Here is a 25319-nt window from a genome sequence, read left to right as displayed (position 1 = left end):
TCGACCCAAATGGACAGCGATTTTGTCCGCTTTTTGTCCGTTTGGATCGAACAGGCGGACACGGATGTCCGCTTCCGTGTTTGAGTCGGCACGTGCGCTCAACGCTAGCCCGATCCATTTTGACAGCGCTTGAAAAAAATAGAACGCATGCATACTTAAAAAACATCATTAATTAAACATTACAGCCGGCCACGAAGGCCGGCGAGAGTCCACGCGTCCACATTAGCATTTAAGAAAAATAAAAACAACTAAACTACGAGGCGGCGGGCAGACCTAGGCGTCGTCCTCCTCCTCCTCCTCCTCGGGGTCAGAGAGGTCGATGAGCGTCGGCGCAGGGCCGGCCCAGGGGAACATCATGTTCCAGGCGGCGGTGATGTAGGTCGCGGGCAGGTGTTCCGGCGCGGGCAGTGCCGGCGCGTGGGGCTGTTCCGGCGCAGGCAGTGCCGGCGCGGAGGACTGTGCGGCCACCTGTGCAGCCGCGGCCTGACGCGCCTCCTCCTCAGCCTCGCGCTGCAACTCCTCGAGGTCGCGCTCGAGCATCTCCTCGTACTCGCCGCGACGGCGCTCCTCGGCCAGTCGTCGCTGGCGCCACATCTCGAAGTAGGCCGCCTCCTGCACCGGCGTCGCCCCCATCCAAACAGGTGGCGCGGACACCCACTCGTTTAGTACTCCCGTCCAGAAGTAGTGCTTGATCGGGGACAGCTCCGGGTCGGCCTTGACGCGGCGTCGGGGAGGGGACGGCAGGGCCACAGGTGGCACCATGCAGTCGCCGGCCGCAGAAAGGGCAATGGCCTGTGCCATGGCCGCCTCGTACCGGGCCTCCTCTTCCTCTGCCGCCTCCACCCCGCGCCACTCGTCCTCCTCGCTCTCGCGGTAGACCGTCGCAAGGGCCGCCTGGTCCTCCTCGCGGACGACGAGCGGGGGCGGTGGCAGGCTGCTGTCGACCTCGCGCACGCCGCGCCGCCTCGCCTTCTCGTGCTCGAAAGTGAACCACCGCTTCCAGTTCGGCGAGTCGATGGCGTAGGTGTCGTCACGGTGTTGCTCCGGTGTCAGCAGCGCCCACTGTTGGTGTCAAAATCGGCGGGTCTCAGGTAGGGGGTCCCGAACTGTGCGTCTAAGGCGGATGGTAACAGGAGGCGGGGGACACAATGTTTACCCAGGTTCGGGCCCTCTCGATGGAGGTAATACCCTACGTCCTGCTTGATTGATCTTGATGATATGAGTATTACAAGAGTTGATCTACCACGAGATCGTAGAGGCTAAACCCTAGAAGCTAGCCTATGATTATGATTGTTGTTGTCCTACAGACTAAACCCTCCGGTTTATACAGACACCGGAGGGGGCTAGGGTTACACAGAGTCGTTACAAGGGAGGAGATCTACATATCCAAATTGCCAAGCTTGCCTTCCACGTAAAGGAGAGTCCCACCCAGACACGGGACGAAGCCTTTGTATCTTCATAGTCCAACAGTCCGGCCAAAGTATATAGTCTGGCTGTCCGAGGACCCCCCTTATCCAGCACTCCCTCAGTAGCCCCTGAACCAGGCTTCAATGACGATGAGTCCGGCGCGCAGATTTGTCTTCGGCATTGCAAGGCGGGTTTCTTCTCCGAATACTCCATAGAAGATTTTGAACACAAGGATAGTGTCCGTCTCTGCAAAAAAAATTCCACATACCACCGTAGAGAGAATAATATTTCCACAAATCTAATCTGCTGACAACTTTTTATAACGTGACATCACTCCATGGCCCGGTCATTATTCGAACCGTTTTTATCAACTAGCTGCTACACATATTGCTAGGCGGTTTTCTTGGCACGTCTTCTCAAAGCAGAGATCGTGTCCCCTTATCACGGGATTCTCATCAATACAGGTGTGGGTAACCCAACCGCGCCTGCTGGTGTGACTCCTCGATTTTAGGCAAGTTCCTAACGGGCATGCGGAGGACGCTTGATATTTGCCCTCTTTATAAAGGGGCCAAGGCCTGTCCTCTTCCTGTCGCGCTCAATCCTTCCCATCCCCCACCTCGAGTTCCAACACCCAAGGCTTAGGCTAAGCACTTCGGACCTTCAACCATGTCCGGGTCCAACCTTCAAGGTAGGTGAATGGCCTCTTCTGTCACAGAGGGGGACATCAAGAAGCTAAGGGAAGCCAGGTACCTGACCGCCGAAATCTCGCACAGGCTGCCTGCTCAAGGGCAGGTCATCCCCACTCCCGAACCCAACGAGAGCATCGTATTTGTTTCCCACTTCCTCCGAGGGCTAGGCTTTAGTGTTGATCCCTTTGTCAGAGGGCCCATGTTTTATTACGGGCTCGATTTCCATGATCTTGCCCCAGATTCCATCCTTCACATCTCGTCGTTTATCGTCGTGTGTGAGGCCTTCCTCCGCATCACCCAACACTTCGGCTTATGGATCAAGACCTTCAATGTGAAGCCGAGGATGATCGATGGGCGACACGCAGAATGCGGAGGTGCCATAATAAGCAAAGGCGCCGATTCTCCATGGCCGAAGGGTTCCTTCCCGGAGGTGTCCAACTTATGGCAACGGGAGTGGTTTTACATCACAGCTCCCCGAAGTACCAAGTGGGTAGCCGCCCCCGCTTTCCGTCCAGGCCCCCCGCCACAACCGGCATCATGGGTCAACAAGGGGCTGGACTGGGGGCGAGTTAATGACGTGCCGACATTGCGAGCATCCAAGATCTCCTCAGGAGGGATGTCAGTCTTGTTAAGGTAATGAAAGTTATGCTAGTTCACCGGGTCCTTCCATGCCAGCGTCGATCCCTCTGTATGTGGGAGTTCAACCCGGAAGGACTGTGAACTATTCTGCAATTCTTCGGCATGACGCTCGAATGGGTGTATGGATTATTCTTCTGATCACGAATAAAGTGTCCGGACACCACCGAGGATGCGGGTCTAAACTGCAATCGTCCAGATACCCATGTAAGTAATTCTGCGGACGAACACGTCGTCTTTTCATTTGTCATAATATCATTCTGAAAAATTACTCTTGGCCAGGACTGGGTAAGAAAGGCGAAGATGATCAGGTGTTCGGCCCCCCTTCCGAAGGCTCACTGGATCCTGTACTAGCCAGGATGCTTGAGCACACACTTTATCAGGCGCCATCAGGGGAAGATAAAGGGAGGGATAAAGAAGCCGAAAGCGGGCCTCACACATTACTCATCCAAACCGGGGGAATTGGTATCTTCGCGAAGGAGGATAATCGGGGAGAAGAATCTAGAATCCCCTCTCCCCAAGGAAGGAAAAGGACTGCCTCTGACGACTCGGAAACAAAAGTTTCCAAACGAGGGAAGAAGCCTTCGCCAGGGGGGCCTGCCCCGGAGGGCGTCCTTACCGCACAGTGCCCGCAAGGGGGCCAGCCCTCCACCGAGCAGTAAGTGAATCAAGAGTACTTCTAGTAAATATATCCTGCTTTATCTTCAAGGACAATAACCGAGACATATATCTTGTAGTCCGGCTCGTAGCCCTTCTCAACAGAGTTTGTCTTCGAGGGATCTTCTTCCGGAGATGATGGAGAGCGAAATGCCTCCCCCTGTCCCCCAGTCTCCTAGGGCGGACGACCCTGAGGTGTCATCACAGAGGATTTCTCCTGATCCGCCAGGGCCAGAAGGTAACCCTTCGGCCACACAAAGTCCGGAGTATTCGGCTCCTAAGGAGAGCAGAAGAAAGAGTCTAGGATTGTCCGGTGCACAACCGGACGTATTGATGGGTCTTCTGGAGCAAGCGGCTATCTCGGAGGAGCATCATACTTTAATGGGTACGGTGGTTGAGAGGATCTCATCTGCCAAAAGTGGGTTGCATGAAGCTTTTACGAGCCTGCTAAGAGGCTTTGAGGTACACAAAGTAATATATAAATTTTTTGATGGTACCGCACACGCTAGGTGTGCTCTATACAGATAGTAGCCCCTGAGACTCTGGTTGCTGTCCGGAGACGGCAAACATAGGATCATAGTTGTTGGAAATATGCCCTAGAGGCAATAATAAAATGATTATTATATTTCCTTGTTCATGATAATTGTCTATTATTCATGCTATAATTGTATTATCCGGAAATCGTAATACATGTGTGAATACATAGACCACAATGTGTCCCTAGTGAGCCTCTAGTTGACTAGCTCGTTGATCAACAGATAGTCATGGTTTCCTGGCTATGGACATGGGGATGTCATTGATAACAGGATCACATCATTAGGAGAATGATGTGATGGACAAGACCCAAACCTAAGCATAGCACAAAGATCGTGTAGTTCGTTTGCTGTAGCTTTTCTGGATGTCAAGTATCATTTCCTTAGACCATGAGATTGTGCAACTCCCGGATACCGTAGGAGTGCCTTGGGTGTGCCAAACGTCACAACGTAACTGGGTGACTATAAAGGTACATTACAGGTATCTCCGAAAGTGTCTGTTGGGTTGGCACGAATCGAGACTGGGATTTGTCACTCCGTATGACGGAGAGGTATCTCTGGGCCCACTCGGTAATGCATCATCATAATGAGCTCAATGTGATCAAGTGGTTGATCATGGGATCATGCATTACGGTACGAGTAAAGTGACTTGCCGGTAACGAGATTGAACAAGGTATTGGGATACCAACAATCGAGTCTCGGGCAAGTAACGTACCGATTGACAAAGGGAATTGAATACGGGATTGTTTAGTCCTTGACATCGTGGTTCATCCGATGAGATCATCGAGGAGCATGTGGGAGCCAACATGGGTATCCAGATCCCGTTGTTGGTTATTGTCTGGAGAGTCGTCTCGGTCATGTCTGCTTGTCTCCCGAACCCGTAGGGTCTACACACTTAAGGTTTGGTGACGCTAGGGTTGTAGAGATATGAGTATGTAGTAATCCGAAAGTTGTTCGGAGTCCCGGATGAGATCCTGGACGTCACGTGGAGTTCCGGAATGGTTCGGAGGTGAAGAATTATATATAGGAAGTGTAGTTTCGCCATCGGGAAAAGATTCGGGGTCACCGGTATTGTACCGAGACCACGGGATGGGTCCCGGGGGTCCATCGTGTGGGGCCACCCATCCCGGAGGTCCCCATGGGCTGAAGTGGGGAGGGGAACTAGCCCATAGTGGGCTGGTGCGCCCCCCACCCCCTTGGGCCCCCTGCGCCTAGGGTTGGAAACCCTAGGGTGGGGGGCGCCTCCACTTGCCTTGGGGGGCACTCCACCCCCCTTGGCCGTCGCCCCCTTGGGAGATCCCATCTCCAGGGCCGGCGCCCCCCCAGGGGGCCTATATAAAGGATGGGGGAGGGAGGGCAGCCGCACCTCATGTCTTGGCGCCTCCCTCTCCCCTGCTACACCTCTCCCTCTCGCAGAAGCTCGGCGAAGCCCTGCTGCGATCACTGCTGCATCCAACACCACACCATCGTGCTGCTGGATCATCATCAACCTCTCCTTCCCCCTTGCTGGATCAAGAAGGAGGAGACGTCATCCGCTCCGTACGTGTGTTGAATGCGGAGGTGCCGTCCGTTCGGCACTTGGTCATCGGTGATTTGGATCACGGCGAGTACGACTCCATCATCCTCGTTCTCTTGAACGCTTCCGCTCGCGATCTACAAGGGTATGTAGATGCACTCTCCTCTCGTTGCTAGTTGACTTCATAGATTGATCTTGGTGAAACGTAGGAAATTTTTTTGTTTTCTGCAACGTTCCCCAACAGTGGCATCATGAGCTAGGTCTATGCGTAGTTACTATGCACGAGTAGAACACAAAGTAGTTGTGGGCGTCGATATTGTCAATTTGCTTGCCGTTACTAGTCTTATCTTGATTCGACGGCATCGTGGGATGAAGCGGCCCGGACCAACCTTACACGTACGCTTACGTGAGACCGGTTCCACTGACTGACATGCACTAGTTGCATAAGGTGGCTGGCGGGTGTCTGTCTCTCCCACTTTAGTCGGATCGTATTCGATGAACAGGGTCCTTATGAAGGGTAAATAGAAATTGGCAATTCACGTTGTGGTTTTGGCGTAGGTAAGAAACGTTCTTGCTAGAAACCTATAGCAGCCACGTAAAAACTTGCAACAACAATTAGAGGACGTCTAACTTGTTTTTGCAGCAAGTGTTTTGTGATGTGATATGGCCAAAGGTTGTGATGAATGATGAATGATATATGTGATGTATGAGATTGATCATGTTCTTGTAATAGGAATCACGACTTGCATGTCGATGAGTATGACAACCGGCAGGAGCCATAGGAGTTGTCTTTATTTATTTATCACCTGCGTGTCAACATAAACGTCATGTAATTACTTTACTTTATTGCTAAAGCGTTAGCCATAGTAGTAGAAGTAATAGATGACGAGACAACTTCAAGAAGACACGATGATGGAGATCATGGTGTCATGCCGGTGACAACGATGATCATGGAGCCCCGAAGATGGAGATCAAAGGAGCAAATGATATTGGCCATATCATGTCACTGTTTGATTTCATGTGATGTTTATCATGTTTTACATCTTATTTGCTTAGAACGATGGTAGCTTAAATAAGATGATCCCTCGAAATAATTTCAAGAAAGTGTTCCCCCTAACTGTGCGTCGTTGCGACAGTTCGTTGTTTCGAAGCACCACGTGATGATCGGGTGTGATAGATTCCAACATTCACATACAACGGGTGTAAGACAGATTTACACACGCAATACACTTAGGTTGACTTGACGAGCCTAGCATGTACAGACATGGCCTCAGAACACAGAAGACCGAAAGGTCGAGCATGAGTCATATAGAAGATACGATCAACATGAAGATGTTCACCGATGTTGACTAGTCCGTCTCACGTGATGATCGGACACGGCCTAGTCAACTCGGATCATGTTATACTTAGATGACTGGAGGGATGTCTATCTAAGTGGGAGTTCATTGAATAATTTGATTAGATGAACTTAATTATCATGAACTTAGTCTAAAATCTTTACAATATGTCTTGTAGATCAAATGGCCAACATTGTCCTCAACTTCAACGCGTTCCTAGAGAAAACCAAGCTGAAAGACGATGGCAGCAACTATACGGACTGGGTCCGGAACCTGAGGATCATCCTCATAGCTGCCAAGAAAGATTATGTCCTAGAAGCACCGCTAGGTGATGCACCCGTCCCACAGAACCAAGACGTGATGAACGCTTGGCAGACACGTGCTGATGATTACTCCCTTGTTCAGTGCGGCATGCTTTACAGCTTAGAACCGGGGCTCCAAAAGCGTTTTGAGCAAGACGGAGCATGTGAGATGTTCGAAGAGCTAAAAATGTTTTTCCAAGCTCATGCCCGGGTCGAGAGATATGAAGTCTCCGACAAGTTCTTCAGTTGTAAGATGGAGGAAAATAGTTCTGTCAGTGAGCACATACTCAAAATGTCTGGGTTGCATAACCGCTTGACTCAGCTGGGAGTTAATCTCCTGGATGATGCGGTCATTGACAGAATCCTTCAGTCGCTTCCACCAAGCTACAAGAGCTTTGTGATGAACTTCAATATGCAGGGAATGGAAAAGACCATTCCTGAAGTATTTGCAATGCTGAAATCAGTAGAGGTAGAAGTCAAAAAGGAACATCAAGTGTTGATGGTGAATAAAACCACTAAGTGCAAGAAAGGCAAGGGTAAGAAGAACTTCAAGAAGGACGGCAAGGGAGTTGCCGCGCCCGGTAAGCAAGCTGCCGGGAAGAAGCCAAAGAATGGACCCAAGCCCGAGACTGAGAGCTTTTATTGCAAGGGAAGTGGTCACTGGAAGCGGAACTGCCCCAAATACTTAGCGGACAAGAAGGCCAGCATCACAAAAGGTATATGTGATATACATGTAATTGATGTGTACCTTCCCAGTACTCGTAGTAGCTCCTGGGTATTTGATACCGGTGCGGTTGCTCACATTTGTAACTCAAAGCAGGAGCTGCGGAATAAGCGGAGACTGGCGAAGGACGAGGTGACGATGCGCGTCGGGAATGGTTCCAAGGTCGATGTGATCGCCGTCGGCATGCTACCTCTACATTTACCTGCGGGATTAGTTTTAAACCTCAATAATTGTTATTTAGTGCCAGCTTTGAGCATGAACATTGTATCAGGATCTCGTTTAATACGAGATGGCTACTCATTTAAATCCGACAATAATGGTTGTCCTATTTATATGAGAGATATGTTTTATGGTCATGCTCCGATGGTGAATGGTTTATTCTTAATGAATCTCGAGCGTAATGCTACACATATTCATAGTGTGAATACCAAAAGATGTAAGGTTGATAATGATAGTCCCACATACTTTTGGCACTTCCGCCTTCATCACATAGGTGTCAAACGCATGAAGAAGTTCCATGCAGATGGACTTTTAGAGTGTCTTGATTACGAATCATACCATGCCTCATGGGTAAAATGACCAAGACTCCATTCTCAGGAACAATGGAGCCAGCAACCAACTTATTGGAAATCATACATACTGATGTCTGCGGTCCAATGAGTATTGAGGCTCGCGGTGGCTATCATTATATTCTCACCCTCACTGATGACTTGAGTAGATATGGGTATGTCTACTTAATGAAACACAAGTCTAAGACCATTGAAAAGTTCAAGGAATTTCAGAGTGAGGCTGAGAATCAACGTGACAGGAAAATCAAGTTCTTGCGATCAGATCATGGGGGAGAATACTTGAGTCATGAATTTGGCACACACTTAAGAAAATGTGGAATAGTTTCACAACTCACGCCGCCTGGAACACCTCAGCGTAATGGTGTGTCTGAACGTCGTAATCGCACTCTATTAGATATGGTGTGATCTATGATGTCTCTTACCGATTTACCGCTCTCATTTTGGGGCTATGCTTTAGAGACTGCCGCATTCACTTTAAATAGGGCTCCGTCGAAATCCGTTGAGACGACACCGTATGAATTATGGTTTGGGAAGAAACCTAAGCTGTCGTTTCTAAAAGTTTGGGGATGCGATGCTTATGTCAAGAAACTTCAACCTGAAAAGCTCGAACCCAAGTCGGAAAAATGCGTCTTCATAGGATACCCTAAAGAAACTGTTGGGTATACCTTCTACCTCAGATCCGAAGGCAAGATCTTTGTTGCCAAGAATGGGTCCCTTCTAGAGAAAGAGTTTCTCTCGAAAGAAATAACTGGGAGATGGTAGAACTTGATGAAGTATTACCTCTTGAACCGGTAAGTGGCGCAGCTCAGGAAAATGTTCCTGTGGTGCATGCACCGATTAGAGAGGAAGTTAATGATGATGATCAAGATACTTCGGATCAAGCTCCTACTGAACTTCGTAGGTCCGCAAGGACACGTTCTGCACCAGAGTGGTACGGCAACCCTGTCTTGGAAATCATGTTGTTGGACAACGGTGAACCTTCGAACTATGAAGAAGTGATGGCGGGCCCAGATTCCGACAAATGGCTAGAAGCCATGAAATCCGAGATAGAATCCATGTATGAAAACAAAGTATGGACTTCGACTGACTTGCCCGAATATCGGCGAACCATAGGAAATAAATGGATCTTTAAGAAGAAGACAGACGCGGATGGTAATGTGACCATCTATAAGGCTCGACTTGTCGCTAAGGGTTATCGACAAGTTCAAGGGGTTGACTACGATGAGACTTTCTCACCCGTAGCGAAGCTGAAGTCCATCTGAATCATGTTAGTAATTGCCGCATTCTATGATTATGAGATATGGCAAATGGAGGTCAAAACGTCATTCCTTAATGGTTTCCTTAAGGAAGAATTGTATATGATGCAGCCAGAAGGTTTTGTCGATCCTAAGAATGTTGACAAGGTGTGCAAGCTCCAACGCTCGATTTATGGGCTGGTGCAAGCATCTCGGAGTTGGAACATTCGCTTTGATGAGAAGATCAAAGCGTTTGGGTTTATGCAGACTTATGGAGAAGCCTGCATTTACAAGAAAGTGAGTGGGAGCTCTGTAGCATTTCTCATATTGTATGTGGATGACATACTGTTGATGGGAAATGATATAGAATTCTTGGAAAGCATAAAGGCCTATTTGAACAAGTGTTTTTCAATGAAGGACCTTGGAGAAGCGGCTTATATATTAGGCATCAAGATCTATAGAGATAGATCGAGATCCCTCATTGGTCTTTCACAGAGTACGTACCTTGACAAGATTTTGAAGAAGTTCAAAATGGATCAGTCAAAGAAGGGGTTCTTGCCTATATTGCAAGGTACGAGATTGAGCTTGGCTCAATGCCCGACCACGGCAGAAGATAGAGAAAAGATGAGTGTCGTCCCCTATGCCTCGGCCATAGGGTCTATCATGTATGCTATGATGTGTACCAGACCTGATGTAAACCTTGCCGTGAGTTTGGTAGGAAGGTACCAAAGTAATCCCTGCATGGAACACTAGACAGCGGTCAAAAATATCCTGAAGTACCTGAAAAGGACTAAGGAAATGTTTCTCGTTTATGGAAGCGACGAAGAGCTCGTCGTAAAGGGTTACGTCGATGCTAGCTTCAACACAGATCTGGATGACTCTAAGTCACAAACCGGATACGTGTATATTTTGAATGGTGGGGCAGTAAGCTGGTGCAGCTGCAAGCAAAGCATTGTGGCGGGATCTACATGTGAAGCGGAGTACATGGCAGCCTCGGAGGCAGCACACGAAGCAGTCTAGGTGAAGGAGTTCATTACCGACCTAGGAGTCATACCCAATGCGTCAGGCCCGATGACTCTCTTCTGTGACAACACTAGAGCTATTGCCCTTGCCAAGGAGCCCAGGTTTCACAGGAAGACCAGGCATATCAAGCGTCGCTTCAACTCCATTCGTGAAAGTGTTCAAAATGGAGACATGGAGATTTGTAAAGTACATACGGACCTGAATGTAGCAGATCCGTTGACTAAACCTCTCCCTAGAGCAAAACATGATCAACACCAGAATTCCATGGGTGTTCGATTCATCACAATGTAACTAGATGATTGACTCTAGTGCAAGTGGGAGACTGTTGGAAATATGCCCTAGAGGCAATAATAAAATGATTATTATATTTCCTTGTTCATGATAATTGTCTATTATTCATGCTATAATTGTATTATCCGGAAATCATAATACATGTGTGAATACATAGACCACAATGTGTCCCTAGTGAGCCTCTAGTTGACTAGCTCGTTGATCAACAGATAGTCATGGTTTCCTGGCTATGGACATGGGGATGTCATTGATAACGGGATCACATCATTAGGAGAATGATGTGATGGACAAGACCCAAACCTAAGCATAGCACAAAGATCGTGTAGTTCGTTTGATGTAGCTTTTCTGGATGTCAAGTATCATTTCCTTAGACCATGAGATTGTGCAACTCCCGGATACCGTAGGAGTGCCTTGGGTGTGCCAAACGTCACAACGTAACTGGGTGACTATAAAGGTACATTACAGGTATCTTCGAAAGTGTCTGTTGGGTTGGCACGAATCGAGACTGGGATTTGTCACTCCGTATGACGGAGAGGTATCTCTGGGCCCACTCGGTAATGCATCATCATAATGAGCTCAATGTGATCAAGTGGTTGATCACGGGATCATGCATTACGGTACGAGTAAAGTGACTTGCCGGTAACGAGACTGAACAAGGTATTGGGATACCGACGATCGAGTCTCGGGCAAGTAACGTACCGATTGATAAAGGGAATTGAATACGGGATTGTTTAGTCCTCGACATTGTGGTTCATCCGATGAAATCATCGAGGAGCATGTGGGAGCCAACATGGGTATCCAGATCCCGTTGTTGGTTATTGGCCGGAGAGTCGTCTCGGTCATGTCTGCTTGTCTCCCGAACCCGTAGGGTCTACACACTTAAGGTTCGGTGACGCTAGGGTTGTAGAGATATGAGTATGCAGTAATCCGAAAGTTGTTCGGAGTCCCGGATGAGATCATGGACGTCACGAGAAGTTCCGGAATGGTCCGGAGGTGAAGAATTATACATAGGAAGTGTAGTTTCGGCCATCGGGAAAAGATTCGGGGTCACCGGTATTGTACCGGGACCACCGGATGGGTCCCGGGGGTCCACCGGGTGGGGCCACCCATCCCGGAGGGCCCCATGGGCTGAAGTGGGGAGGGGAACCAGCCCATAGTGGGCTGGTGCGCCCCCCCCTTGGTCCCCCTGCGCCTAGGGTTGGAAACCCTAGGGTGGGGGGGGCGCCTCCACTTGCCTTGGGGGGCACTCCACCCCCCTTGGCCGCCGCCCCCTTGGGAGATCCCATCTCCAGGGCCGGCGCCCCCCAGGGGGCCTATATAAAGGATGGGGGAGGGAGGGCAGCCGCACCTCAAGTCTTGGCGCCTCCCTCTCCCCTGCTACACCTCTCCCTCTCGCAGAAGCTCGGCGAAGCCCTGCTGCGATCACTGCTGCATCCACCACCACGCCGTCGTGCTGCTGGATCTTCTTCAACCTATCCTTCCCCCTTGCTAGATCAAGAAGGAGGAGACGTCATCTGCTCCGTACGTGTGTTGAACGCGGAGGTGCCGTCCGTTCGGCACTTGGTCATCGGTGATTTGGATCACGGCGAGTACGACTCCATCTCCCCGTTCTCTTGAACGCTTGCGCTCGCGATCTACAAGGGTATGTAGATGCACTCTCCTCTCGTTGCTAGTTGACTCCATAGATTGATCTTGGTGAAACGTAGGAAATTTTTTTGTTTTCTGCAACGTTCCCCAACAATAGTCCCAGGTAGTGATCGCGCTGCTTTCATGTGCAGGCAGCTGACGGTCCGGTGGCTGGCCAGACTGCTGAATTTGCTGGACTTAGCCGGCAACTTGACACGGCAGATGCTGACATCGCGCTTGTGAACAAGCGGCTTGACGAGGCACAGGGTATGTATTTTTAGGTGGTCTACAAATATTAAGAGGAACATCATGCTAGTATCTATAATATGCTGTGACTGCAGATGGAGCTGCCGCCGTGGAGACCCTTCGGGCAGAACTTGCCCAAGCCAAGGAACAAGCCAGGAGGAGTGATGCGGCCGCCCTAAAGACGGCCGAAGAGTTAAGAGCCGAATAGGCTGCTCGTCACGAGAGCGAAGATAAAATAGCCAAGATCGCTATTGAGCTGAAGGATGTCACCGACCGGTATGAGCTTCTTGAAAAGGAAAGCCAAGAGAAAGCGGCGGACCTGAGGAAAACCATGGTAGCAGCCAAGGAGACCCGCTCTAAAATCAGAGCGGCGAAGGAGGAGCTTCGTCAAGCCGGAGATATCACGGCTGAGAAGCCTTGTTTGTTGCGGACGAAGTTCAGAGATCCGAAGTATGCCCCTCTGGATCAATTATGGAGTGCTGCAGACACGTACTTGGACCTGGCAATGAGTGCTGCTGATGCGTGGGAGTTTTTCAAATATCAAAAAGATCACGAAGTGGAAAAGTTGTTCTGGTCGCAGTTTAGTGCTCCAACGCATCAGCAAATGGCCGAGTGGGCTGAGCTCCATAGGTTGTCCGGGCTTGCCATGGGTCTGTCGTGGATCATCTTTGGCTGGAAGGACCAAGGCCGAATAGTTATTTTGGTTTAGTGCCACGATTCCATGGTGTTGTGCCGCATATCCACGCTGTAAAGAGGTCGGCGTGCATAGAGGGTGCGCAGATGGCTCTTGCCCGTGTTAAGACATACTGGGCAGAGATGGATGCTACCGCTATTGCAACCTGGGGTCCGGCCGTAGGCCAGGTCTCGTCCGAGCACTATTTTGAAGAAGTCCTAGAAGACGCTCGTTTAATAGAGGCTCAGTGCTCGAAGAGTATCATGTTCAAGTGACATGTATCCCAATTTGTAAAAACAATGATATTTGGCTTATAAAAGGCTGTGTTTATACTTTTGCCTGAAAGTATTATGATGCCTCCTGTGTGGCCATTTTATGTATGTATATAATCTGAAAATTTGCAGTCGTCGGCTTCAGCCCCCACGCATATAATGCGGGGGTGTTTGGAAAAGCGCATATTCACACTTGATCCAACGTCTTGGTCCATTAAGGAGGTGATAGCGCAGCGAACAAGGCAATCGGACTATATTGCTTTAACACTTTCACTTAGCCATAGGAGTTTGACAGTGGGGCTACTATATAGCCCCTGGTACTTCCGCGCTTATCCGAATGCAGTGCGCGTACATACATGATCAGAAAACCGGTCCTTCGTTAATGCAGAGGAATCGCGAAGATTCCGCTGAGTCCTCGAGTGGTTGACCAGTCTCGCGCTTTATCATGACAGTCAGTTTTTGGCTTTCTCTACTGAGGTGCTCGTCCAGATGAACCAGGGCACAATCGCAGTAGTTCTCCCGGTGCCACCTTAGCCGATAGAGTAGAACATAAGGTAGCAAAACACGGGAGCCGGGCAAACCCAACTATTGACCAAAGACATGATTTAGAGCTGATGCACATAAGGCCAAACTCGTGACGCCGAACACTCCCTAAGGTATTCGGTCTTTACAATGTATACTGGGCTGAGTAACGCCCTCGATAATAAGCCCTGAATTTCCAGGTACGTGCATTAGTCTGACGTGACGAAATGTCAATAACGCCAACATCCCTCTTGGTTATGTTGAGTATCCTGAGGGGTGAAGCAACAAGAGACAGTAAAAAAGGTTTACACAGAGTCTTAATCTAAAAAGAAAACACTGAACGGGGCCCTGCTGCACGTCTGCGCCTGTGTCTCCATTGTGCCGTGTCCTGGAAGGGTGTAGCACGATGATCGTCTGTAAGAGAGAAAAGCCCAAGTGAAAGTTTTCGTGCGAAAAATTGGTTATTCTTAATAAACCATTAAAATTCAATCTAAATAAGATCAAGCCGAATTGTAGTCCTTTTTACATGTGGGAAGCCCCTAGCACCACCTATGGGGGTATATCCATCGACCCAGTCTTGGGTTTATCTGAGCTGTTACAACTAGTTGTGTGTCAGACTCATCTAGCCGTGTCCGCGGTCTTGACGACCTATCATTTATTCTGGTTGGAGGGGGCGCTCAGTGTTTGGCTACTAAAGCCGCCACACGTTCTTCCGCACGTAAGGAACGTTTTATGTTTCTGCTAACTATGATGATGCCACGTGGACCGGGCATCTTAAGCTTAAGATAAGCGTAATGCGGTATTGCATTATAACGAGCGAAGACCGTTCTTCCAAGTAGTGCTTGATAGCCGCTTCAAAATGGAGCGATGTCGAAGGTTAACTTTTCACTTCGGAAGTTGTCGGGAGAACTGAATACAACCTCTAGTACTAGAGAGCCCGTGCAGCGGGCCTCTGGGCATGGTATTACTCCTTTAAAAGTAGTATTGCTTTGGCTGATTCTTGTCGGGTATATCCCCATTTTGCGGACTGTGTCCTGATATATCGGACTAAGACTACTGCCGCCATCCATAAGGACTCGGGTGAGATGGTATCCGTCAATTATTGGGTCCAGTACCAACGCAGCCGATCCTCCGTGCCGGATACTAGTCGGGTGATCCCTGCAATCAAAAGTGATCGGGCAGGCCGACCAAGGGTTGAACTTGGGGGTGACGGGCTCCACGGTGCATATGCCTCGGAGTGCGCGTTTGCTCCTCCTCTTCGTTACGTGAATCATGTTCACTGTTTTGACCTCCAGTTGGAATTTTTTCTGTCCCCCGGTGTTCGGCTGGCGAGGCTCATCCTCGTCTTCGCTTGGTGTCTCCCTCCCCTTGTGCTCGGCGTTTAGCTTGCCGGCCTACTTGAAGACCCAACATTCTCTGTTGGTGTGATTTGCCGATTTGTCGGAGGTTCCATGAATCTGACATATTCTGTCTAGAATCTTGTTTAGGCTGGACGGTCCATCTCTGCTGCCTTTAAATGGCTTTCTCTGTTGACCGGGTTGAGAGCCCCTGAATCCGGCGTTTACCGCCGTGTTGTGTGGGCTGTCTTCATTGTTTCGACGCTTGCTTTTATTGCGTTGTGGTTTTCCATTGCCATCCCTGACTTCGGATGTGCCTGGGTCGCTGGTGCCGCTACGGGCCAGCCAGCTGTCTTCGCCTGCACAAAAGCGAGTCATAAGGCTTGTTAGGGCTGCCATTGTACTCGGTTTTTCCTGGCCGAGGTGTCTGGCGAGCCATTCATCCCGGACACTGTGTTTGAAAGCCGCTAAGGCTTCGGCGTCCCGAAAGTCGACAATTTGATTCTTCTTGGTGAGGAATCTGTTCCAAAGCTTTCGGGACGACTCTCCGGGCTATTGAATTATATGACTTAAATCGTCTGCATCCGGAGGTCGGACATAGGTCCCTTGGAAATTAGCCCTAAAGGCATCCTCAAGCTCTTCCCAACTTCCAATTGAGTTTTCAAGAAGGCTCTTTAGCCAGTGCCGAGCTGCTCCTTTCAACTTGAGGGGCAAGTATTTCATGGCGTGGAGATCATCTCCGCGAGCCATGTGGATATGAAGGATAAAGTCCTCAATCTAGACCCCCAGGGTCTGTCGTTCCGTCGTATGCCTCTATGTTCACGGGTTTGAATCCTTCTGGGAATTCATGATCCAGAACCTCATCGGTGAAACATAGGGGGTGCGCGGCACCCCTGTATTTGGATGGCATTCTGACAGTTGTAGTGTTCGGTTTTGATCCTGTGTCGGAGCGCGCTTCCTAGATCCGTAGATGGACCTGGTCATACCGGCTTTTTGGTGCAAATCCTCACGTAAATCATGTGCCGACTTATGTGCGACATTGTTAGCCGTCCTATCGCGGCCACGGGGTGGTCGATCCGGCTGATCGGCCATTTTATTTTTCGGCTTTATAGGCACTAAGGCCTCGTCATCGAATTTAGGCAGCAGCTTGCGCTTTGGATAGCTCTTTGTGTGGCGGCTGCCCCCGTACTTTTCTTCAGTGTCGAGCACTTTGTTCCATCTACTGTTGAGTGTATTTTGCGCGGCCTTAAGCCTTTGCTTCTGCTTCTTCAGACTCCTCGCGGTGGCAATAAGCCTTCTATGGAGGTCCTCTTGCTCCGAGTTCCTTTCTGGGATGATGTCTGCCTCGTCGTCCGGACTGTTCTCCTCTCCGGAGACAGGTTGGTGAGCTCTACCCTCGGCGTCGCCGTGATCGGACAGCGGCTTCATACTATGTTCGCCGTCCACTGGTTCATCCTGCTCTGTCACTGGGTCCATGTGGTCGTCGCTTGCTTTGGAGTCGACCGGGGTATTATTCTTTCTTGCGATGTTATCGCTATTTTTGCCGAGGCGGGATTTGGAGCGGCGCCTACGTCGTCGCTTTGGTTGCTTCTCGAGGGAATTACCCTCCGCTGGATCCTTCTGTTCCTCGTCATTGTTTTCTTTGGGTGTATCCACCATGTATATATCATGTGACGAAGTGGCTGTCCAGCGCCCTTTGGGCGGTGGTTCTTGTTCCTCTCCTGCATCGTCGTCCATACCGTCGATGTCTTCGGAGCTGAAATCAAGCATGTCGGTTAAGTCGTCGACAGTGGCTATTAAGTGGGTGGTGGGTGGGGAATGAATTTCTTCGTCGTCCGCTTCCCACTCAAGCCGGACCTAGTTCGGCCAAGGGTCTCCTGACAAGGAGAGAGACCTCAATGAATTTAGTATGTCGCCCAAGGGCGAGTACTGAAAAATATCCGCGGAGGTAAACTCCATGATCGGAGCCCAATCAGATTCGATAGCCACGGACGCGGGCGGTTCGGAGCCTGTGGCCGGGGACGAATCCAAGGGTCCGGCAACACAGGTCCCATAGGGGGTGAAGTCAGTATTCGGCTCTATCACCGTTGAGTGTGCGGCCTCCGTGGCGGGGTCCATCCACCCATCCTCGGACAGCACGATCTGCTCCGGATTGAAGGCCAGAGTAGCCACAGGGGTGATCGCCCGAACACCGTACGGCGGCAGAGCTAAGCATGCTCGTCACGACGGTGCGGCGCACCTGACATGGGCTCAAATCCGTCGAAGATCAAGTCTCCGCGGATGTCGGTGGTATAGTTCAAGCTTCCAAACCTGACCTGATGGCCAGGGGCGTAGCTCTCGATCTGCTCCAGATGGCCAAGCGAGTTGGCGCGCAGTACGGAGCCGCTGAATACGAAGATCTGTCCAGGGAGAAAAACCTCACCCTAGACCGCATCGTTGCCGCTGATCGAAGGAGCCATCAAGCCTTCAGGGGCATAGCTCTCGATCTGCTCCAGATGGCCAAGCGAGTTGGCGCGCAGTACGAAGCCGCTGAATACGAAGATCTGTCCAGGGAGAAAAACCTCACCCTGGACCGCATCGTTGTCGATGATCCAAGGAGCCATCAAGCCTTATGGTGACGACACAGTGGAACTCTCAGTGAAAGCACCAATGTCGGTGTCAAAACCGGTGGATCTCGGGTAGGGGGTCCCAAACTGTGCATCTAAGGCGGATGGTAACAGGAGGCGGGGACACAATGTTTACTCAGATTCAGGCCCTCTCGATGGAGGTAATACCCTACGTCCTGCTTGATTGATCTTGATGATATGAGTATTACAAGAGTTGATCTACCACGAGATCATAGAGGCTAAACCCTGGAAGCTAGCCTATGATTATGATTGTTGTTGTCCTACGGACTAAAACCTCCGGTTTATATAGACATCCGAGGGGGTTAGGGTTACACAGAGTCAGTTACAAGGGAGGAGATCTACATATCCGAATTGCCAAGCTTGCCTTCCATGCAAAGGAGCCCCATCTCGCTGTGGTGGTGGTGGCTAGGGTTTGCCGGCGAGGGAGGAGCGGAATTGGCTAGATGTGGACCTGAGTTTTGATGAGGATGGCCCCGCTGCACGGTCGGCTTAAAAAAGGACGACCGCCATCGCTGTCGCGTGGGCTCGTGGTCATAAGTTAAGCTGACCACATGGGTAGCGGGTAGTTAGACGGCCGTCAGATGGGGACGAGACGGACGCCGAGAAGGCACGCGTGACGTCCGTTCCGCGTTCTCAACGACGCATTTAAGGCGTAAATTTGGGCCGCAAATGCGTCGATGCGAACACGAAGCAGGCGTGATTTGGATCTGGGTCCACTACCGGACTCGCGGTCTATGCCTACAGCCAAGGGCCGTCGGCATAGGTCCTTTGACGTCGGCATAGATCTATGCCTAAGGCTGCCATCGGCATAGACCCGTCAGCATAGATATCGTTAGTGTAGTCTTGTCAGACCGTCGGCGTAGTATAGCCGTCGGCATAGGGACCTATGCTGATGGCTGGGGTCAGCCGTCGGCATAGTTTAGCCGTCGACAGTGTTTTTCCGTTTGACGGCAACGGACGGCGCCGTCAAAAGCGCTCACGAGTCATGGGACGCCACGTGGAAGAGGTACGCCGACGGCTTGGCCGTCGGCATAGGTAGAAATCTATGCTGACGGCCTAGCCGTCGGCGTACCTCTGCCACGTGGCATCTCGTGGTGCTTGGCTTTGCCGTAGGCATAGTCCTGCCACGTGTCTTTCCCTGGTTTCTCCTGGCGGCAGGGCTATGCCTACGGCAAAGCCATCGGCATAGATTTCATCTATGCCGATGGCTTTGCCGTAGGCATAGATCTGCCACGTGGCAAGCCCTGGTAACTCCTGGGCTTATATATGCCGACGGCTTTGCCGTAGGCATAGTTTTTTTATTTTTTTATTTTTTCCCTGTTTTCTCTTTTTCAATTCATTTGACAACATTTCAAAGCAGAATAATATGGAATTATGCAGAAATATGACAATTCATCATCTAAACATACTCAAGTTCATCATCATCATCTAAACATAGTCAAGTTCATCATCATCATCTAAAGATCATCACCGGTGGAAGTTCATGAACATAAAACTAGTGCAAGACATGGAACATCATAAAAGTAGCAACATGAAAGGCATGGCACGACGGCCACATGCACGGAATCATCATCGACATCAAGCAAGACCACCTCCGCCAAAACCACCACCAAGACCACCTCCGCCAAAACCACCACCACCAAGACCACCTCCGCCAAAACCGCCACCGTGACCACCATCACTCTGCCAGATCAGAGTGACTGGGGTCGACGGAGCAGTAGTCGAGCCACCGGTCCCGTACATGTTTCAGAAAATATTCTAACAGTAAATATGATATGATAGTGATGAATGAACGAGAACTAGTTTGCCAGTAGTTAGGCAAATGTACTAACCGGACCATCACTGCCTAGTGCCACCCATTCATCGAACGTGGGCATGTGTGGGGGTTCTCCCGCAGGTGGTGGTGGGGGTCCCATTTGTGGTGGATCCATGCGGTTACTCCAAGACGCCAACATAGCCTGGATGTTAGTTAAACAAGCAAACTAGAAGGTCAGAAGGAATGAAAGTGCAAAAATTTAGCTTGGTTTTAAAAGGGAAAAACTAACCGCCATCATCTGATGGTTGTAATCATCATTTGCCTTCACTCGTTGCAAGTACTCTCGCACCTCGAGATTCCTATGCTCGACAAAGGCCTTATATGCCTACATAATTTAGGTTGTTTCTAAGTGAGCAATGCTGAAAATGAACTGAGAATGCTAGAGAGAAAAAGATAAAGGGGAAGTACTTACAGCATGCTGGCGGGCTAAGGGAGTCTGTGAACGCCCCATACTCTCTAACTGGCTCGGGTTGGTAGACGAAGCCGTGTGTACGAGATCGAAGGAGTTATCAAGCCATCGAAACACGGATACCGGCCATGTGACTTCCCCTAGATGGCCACCACCGCCGTGTCGTCGATCTGAGACCGGGCGACCTCAGGAACAGGAACATCCGGATGCAACTTCTGATAGTGCTGAGTGTAAGACTCCAGGTGCTCCCCGGTCTTGCCGTAGTACTGGCTCTCGCCCTGCTTGCGATGACTCTGCTCGCGGGCCAGCTTCCACGACTCAATGTCTGAGAGCGGCCTCTTCAACTTGTCCTCCTGCAACGTCAAACAGAAGTTAGCCATACATAAGAACATGACAGTAAAGAAGAACAAAAATGCATCATGAATATAGATATACCTTCATGGCCTTGAAGCCCCAGTGGTTCCTGTTTCCTTGGCCGTGTGTCCCGTCTTTTCCACGGTTAGCCCAGGCCTTGATGCTCTTGGCAGCAAACTCTGCATCGTCGCCGAGCCACCTATCCACCAAACTCGCCCATCCGTCATGCCTTCCATAGCACCAACGAGGAACAACCTATGCAAATTTTGGAAGCATGACATGTGAGCACGAAACATATAGTTGAATGCTTGAAACAATGATAAGTTAGTAATAGTTACCATACTGAAACTGCTCCCTGTTCAAGGTAAGTCGTTGCCTCTGCGCTTGAGTTTTGGTCATCTTTTGTTGCAGGTAGATGTGGTAGTACTGCGAGATGGCACCCCAGCACCTCGTACTGCAACTGACGAGCTTTCTTCTTCGCAGCCGCAAGCAAGACCACGTCGGCTTTGGCCTTGTGCTCGTCAAGAACTCTATAGAGTTGCTGCAATCATGCATAAACCAGAAGCAAACAAGGCATGAGTTGAGTGATTCAATGATAAACTATGAACGAAACTGAAGACAAGTGATTCAGAAGAGAACTTACCCAAAATTTGGTGATCACGGCCTTAGTGGCCGTCCCGTACTCCGCGTTGCTGCAAGACTCGTAGTGGGCCCAGGTCGCGGCCAAAACCCGCAGTTGCGGGTCCCTGTCTGGCCGCGGGCAGAATAGGCCAGGCCAAAACTCCTTCAACAGGACAATGATAAGGCCATTCGGTTTACGGCCCTTTCCGCAAAGGATCCAGTTTGTACAAAAGAATCAAATGATTGCCATGTGTACAATAAGAAAATGTTGTCATGTGTTGAAAATATGATTGAGAGGCACTTACTCTATCCCCACAGGTTCAATGAGCCACTTGTGCTCCTCGATAGAATGTGGTGTAGGTAGTCCGGCATTACCACGCAGCCACCCCTGCGGAGCACCCGGTGGCAAGTCACTCCACAACTCGGGATCAACATCCCTTCCACCCTCCTCGCCCTCCTCCTCACCCTCCTCCTCGGCCTCCTCCTCCTTGCCCTCCTCCTCCTCGCCCTCCTCCTCCTCACCATCAGGAACATACTCCTCCTCCTCAGACTCAGAAGGTGCCTCTGTATAGGAGGGCATCGAAGAAGACCCTCCTATTTCGGACACGGCCCAGAGATTTTTGCCCCGGCTGCCTCTCCCCCACCTCCTCCTCCTCTAGGGGCTCTCCCCCCACCACCTCCTCCTCTAGGGTCTCCTCCCCCGACCCCTCCACCTCCCTGTGAGGTGTCATCCTCGCGTAGTCGGGAGGGAACCTTGTGGGCTCGTCCACTCCGAGTAAGTCCTTTGAATTTACTGAGGAAACTGGCGCCGCTGGACTTGCCCATGATTAGCAAACCTGCATTGAGAAGAGAATAAACAATTAGTAAGGATATCAATTAAAAAAGCATATACGAAAAACATTAACTTCAGCTAAACCAACAGAAGGCGTATGTCTCAGACCCTTTTTGGGGTCGAACCATCGGCATTTGAACACAGTGAGACTTAGGTGTTCGCGGCCATGTTTGAATGTAAGCTCGTATATTTTTCCTACCCTTCCGTAGTAATCTACTTTATTATCTCCTTCAGTGAAGACTCCGATATTTATGGTTTTGGGATCAGGCTGACTGTTCTGGTGCTCCTCTGTATGGAAGCGATACCCATTCACATCATACTTTTGGCATGTCATGACGGCAGGGTCAAAACCCATGGAAACCCATCTCAATTCTTCATCCATTGATTCGGTCGGATCATTTCCCTACAAGTTTAATTGAAATTATAGGGTGCATGAGTTTAATTGAAATAGGTAATAGGGAAGTGTGAAAAATTACTTTCTCCATGAACCACGCAACGAAATTTTTCCTTCCATCAGCACCCTTTTGGAGAAGAGCAAGTGCCTCCGCTTCAGTAGGAGGCAGCATTCCCGTCCATTCTTCTTCAACGAATCGACTACGATAAGAAAAGCGGTATAAGAACTAGGCAAAGTGAACATAACGAATTGACTAAAAGAATGGTGCAAAGGTATTACCTCATCCACTCATCCTCAACTTCCTTGATGTTGTGCAAGATATATAACATGACATCCTCCCACTCATCTCGTGGCATGAGATAAAGTTTCGAGCATCCAGCCCTACCACCTTGCCTGATGAATAGAGGCAACTTGGGTTTATACTTGGGTTCTTCTGCATTGTATCGAGACACCTTATTGTGCAATGTGGGAACATGGTCCGGATAGTAGGCTATCCTGAGGTCTGCCACCTCCTCTAGGATAACTGCCTCAGCTATGGAAGCTTCAATCTTAGCTTTGTTTCCATATTTCTGTCTCAGATGCTTGTTCTGTCTCTCAGGGCCGTACTGCCAACGATTCTGCACAGGCCCCCCCAACAATACATCGTTCGGGAGGTGCAAAATGAGATGTGTCATCGGAGTAAAGAAGCCTGGCGGGAAGATCTTCTCTAGCTTGCATATCAACTCCGGCACCTTCTTATGCATTTCTTTTATCTTCTCAGGACATACTTCTTTAGCACAAAGCATGCGGAAGAAATGGCTTAACTCCGCAAGCACACGCCAGACACGCTCGGGAACATAGCCCCGAACCATCACCGGCATAATCCGCTCAATCCATACATGATAGTCATGACACTTGAGCACGGTCACTCTGCCCGTTGAAAGATTGACCCCCTTACTTATATTTGACGCATAACCATTAGTGAACTTCACGATGTGTTTCAGCCACTTGAATGCCTCCATCTTATGATCCTTTTTAAGTACGAAGTCAGCATCTGGCTTGAACCAAGATTTTCGACTGCCTGTGGGAGGCTACATGTGTAGACGTGGTCTATCACAAATATTCTGTTGATCAACTCTAGCATTAACATTATCCTTTGTCTTATCAGGAATGTTGAGGATCGTGTGAAAAAGGGACTCTGCGACATTCTTTTCGGTGTGCATTACGTCTATGTTGTATGGAAGTTTGAGGTCCTTCAAATAGGGAAGCTGCGTGAAGGGGGTAATGTGAGTCCAGTTGTGCGTCTCACCATATCCTTCAAAAAAATTCCCTTTACCTTTTCCTTTGCCCTCGCCCTCGTCTTCTCCTGTGGCTTTGCCTTTGCCTTTGCCTTTGCCTTTGCCTTTCCCTTCACCGGCAGGCTTAAGAGCTTTCAGCTGAGCAAGCACATCCGCACCAGAAAACGTTGGAATCTCGTTTACTTCATGGAAAACTTTGCCTTTTGTGAAGTTCTTCTTGTCTTCCCTATCAGGATGGTCTGGAGGGAGGAACTGTCGATGCAGGTCAAATGCAACATACTTGCCACCCTTCTTCAACCAAATGAAAATCAAGGCCTGCATGCACACTGGACAAGGCATCTTTCCACTTGTACACCATCCGCAGAACAGGGCATAACCGGGAAAGTCATGCATGTAATATTGTAGCCAAACTTTCATCAAGAAATTTTTCTGCAGATGTCGGTCGTATGTCAACCTCGGGAAGTACCAAGAATGGTGCAAATCATCCACCAATGGCTGCATAAACACACTCAAATTCTTCCCCGGATATTCAGGCCCCGGAATTATAAGTGACAGGAACATGGTCTTGCGTTGCATTATGGCGCCGGGAGGGAGATTGAGCGGAATAACAAATACGGGCCAACAGCTGTATGGATTAGATGGCATACCATATGGATCGAACCCATCACCTGTTATAGCAATTCTGACATTCCCAGCCTCGGCTGCTTCCTCCGGGTACTCTATATCGAATGACTTCCATGCTTCACCTCCTGATGGATGTACAATCTTTTTTGGATTGTACCTTTTCCCTTCCTTGTGCCACTTCATCATTTTGGCAGACTCCTCGGTGATGAAAAGGCGCTACAGTCTTTTTATAAAATCAATATACCAAAGAACCTTCACAGGGATTTTTAGCTGCTGCTCCTGACCATGCTTATCGACCACCTCAATATACCGAGAGGAACCACACTTCCTACAGTACTTGTCATCCGCATACTCATGCCTAAACAAAAGGCAATTCTTTGGACAAACATGTATTTTCTCATAGTCCATGGAGAGCGCCTTCATGATTTTCTTCGTAGCGTACATGGTTTTCGGCAGTTCATGGCCCTCAGGCAGGCTGTTAGCCCATACTCCCAGAAATGCTTCGAAGCAACCTCGGCTACAGCCGTACTCAGCCTTGACTGCCATCAGTTGCGAGATGGCATCTAGCACAGACAGCTTGGCACCCTCATAGAGAGGTTTCTTTGACGAGGCCAAGATTTCCAGGAAGGCCTTTGCGGTTTCCTCCGGCTCCTCCGATTCATTCGCAGAATGTGACGAAGGTGTCGGCTGTGCAGCAAAGACATCATCTAGCATGTCTCTAACCCCATCGTCCTCATAACCAGCAACGCATTGTCGTATCACATCCTCTC

Source organism: Triticum dicoccoides, chromosome 6A, assembly GCF_002162155.2.
Source record: "Triticum dicoccoides isolate Atlit2015 ecotype Zavitan chromosome 6A, WEW_v2.0, whole genome shotgun sequence".
Classification (NCBI taxonomy): Eukaryota; Viridiplantae; Streptophyta; class Magnoliopsida; order Poales; family Poaceae; genus Triticum; species Triticum dicoccoides.
The sequence above is the reverse complement of the archived record's forward strand: the minus strand, read 5'-3'. Positions refer to the sequence as shown.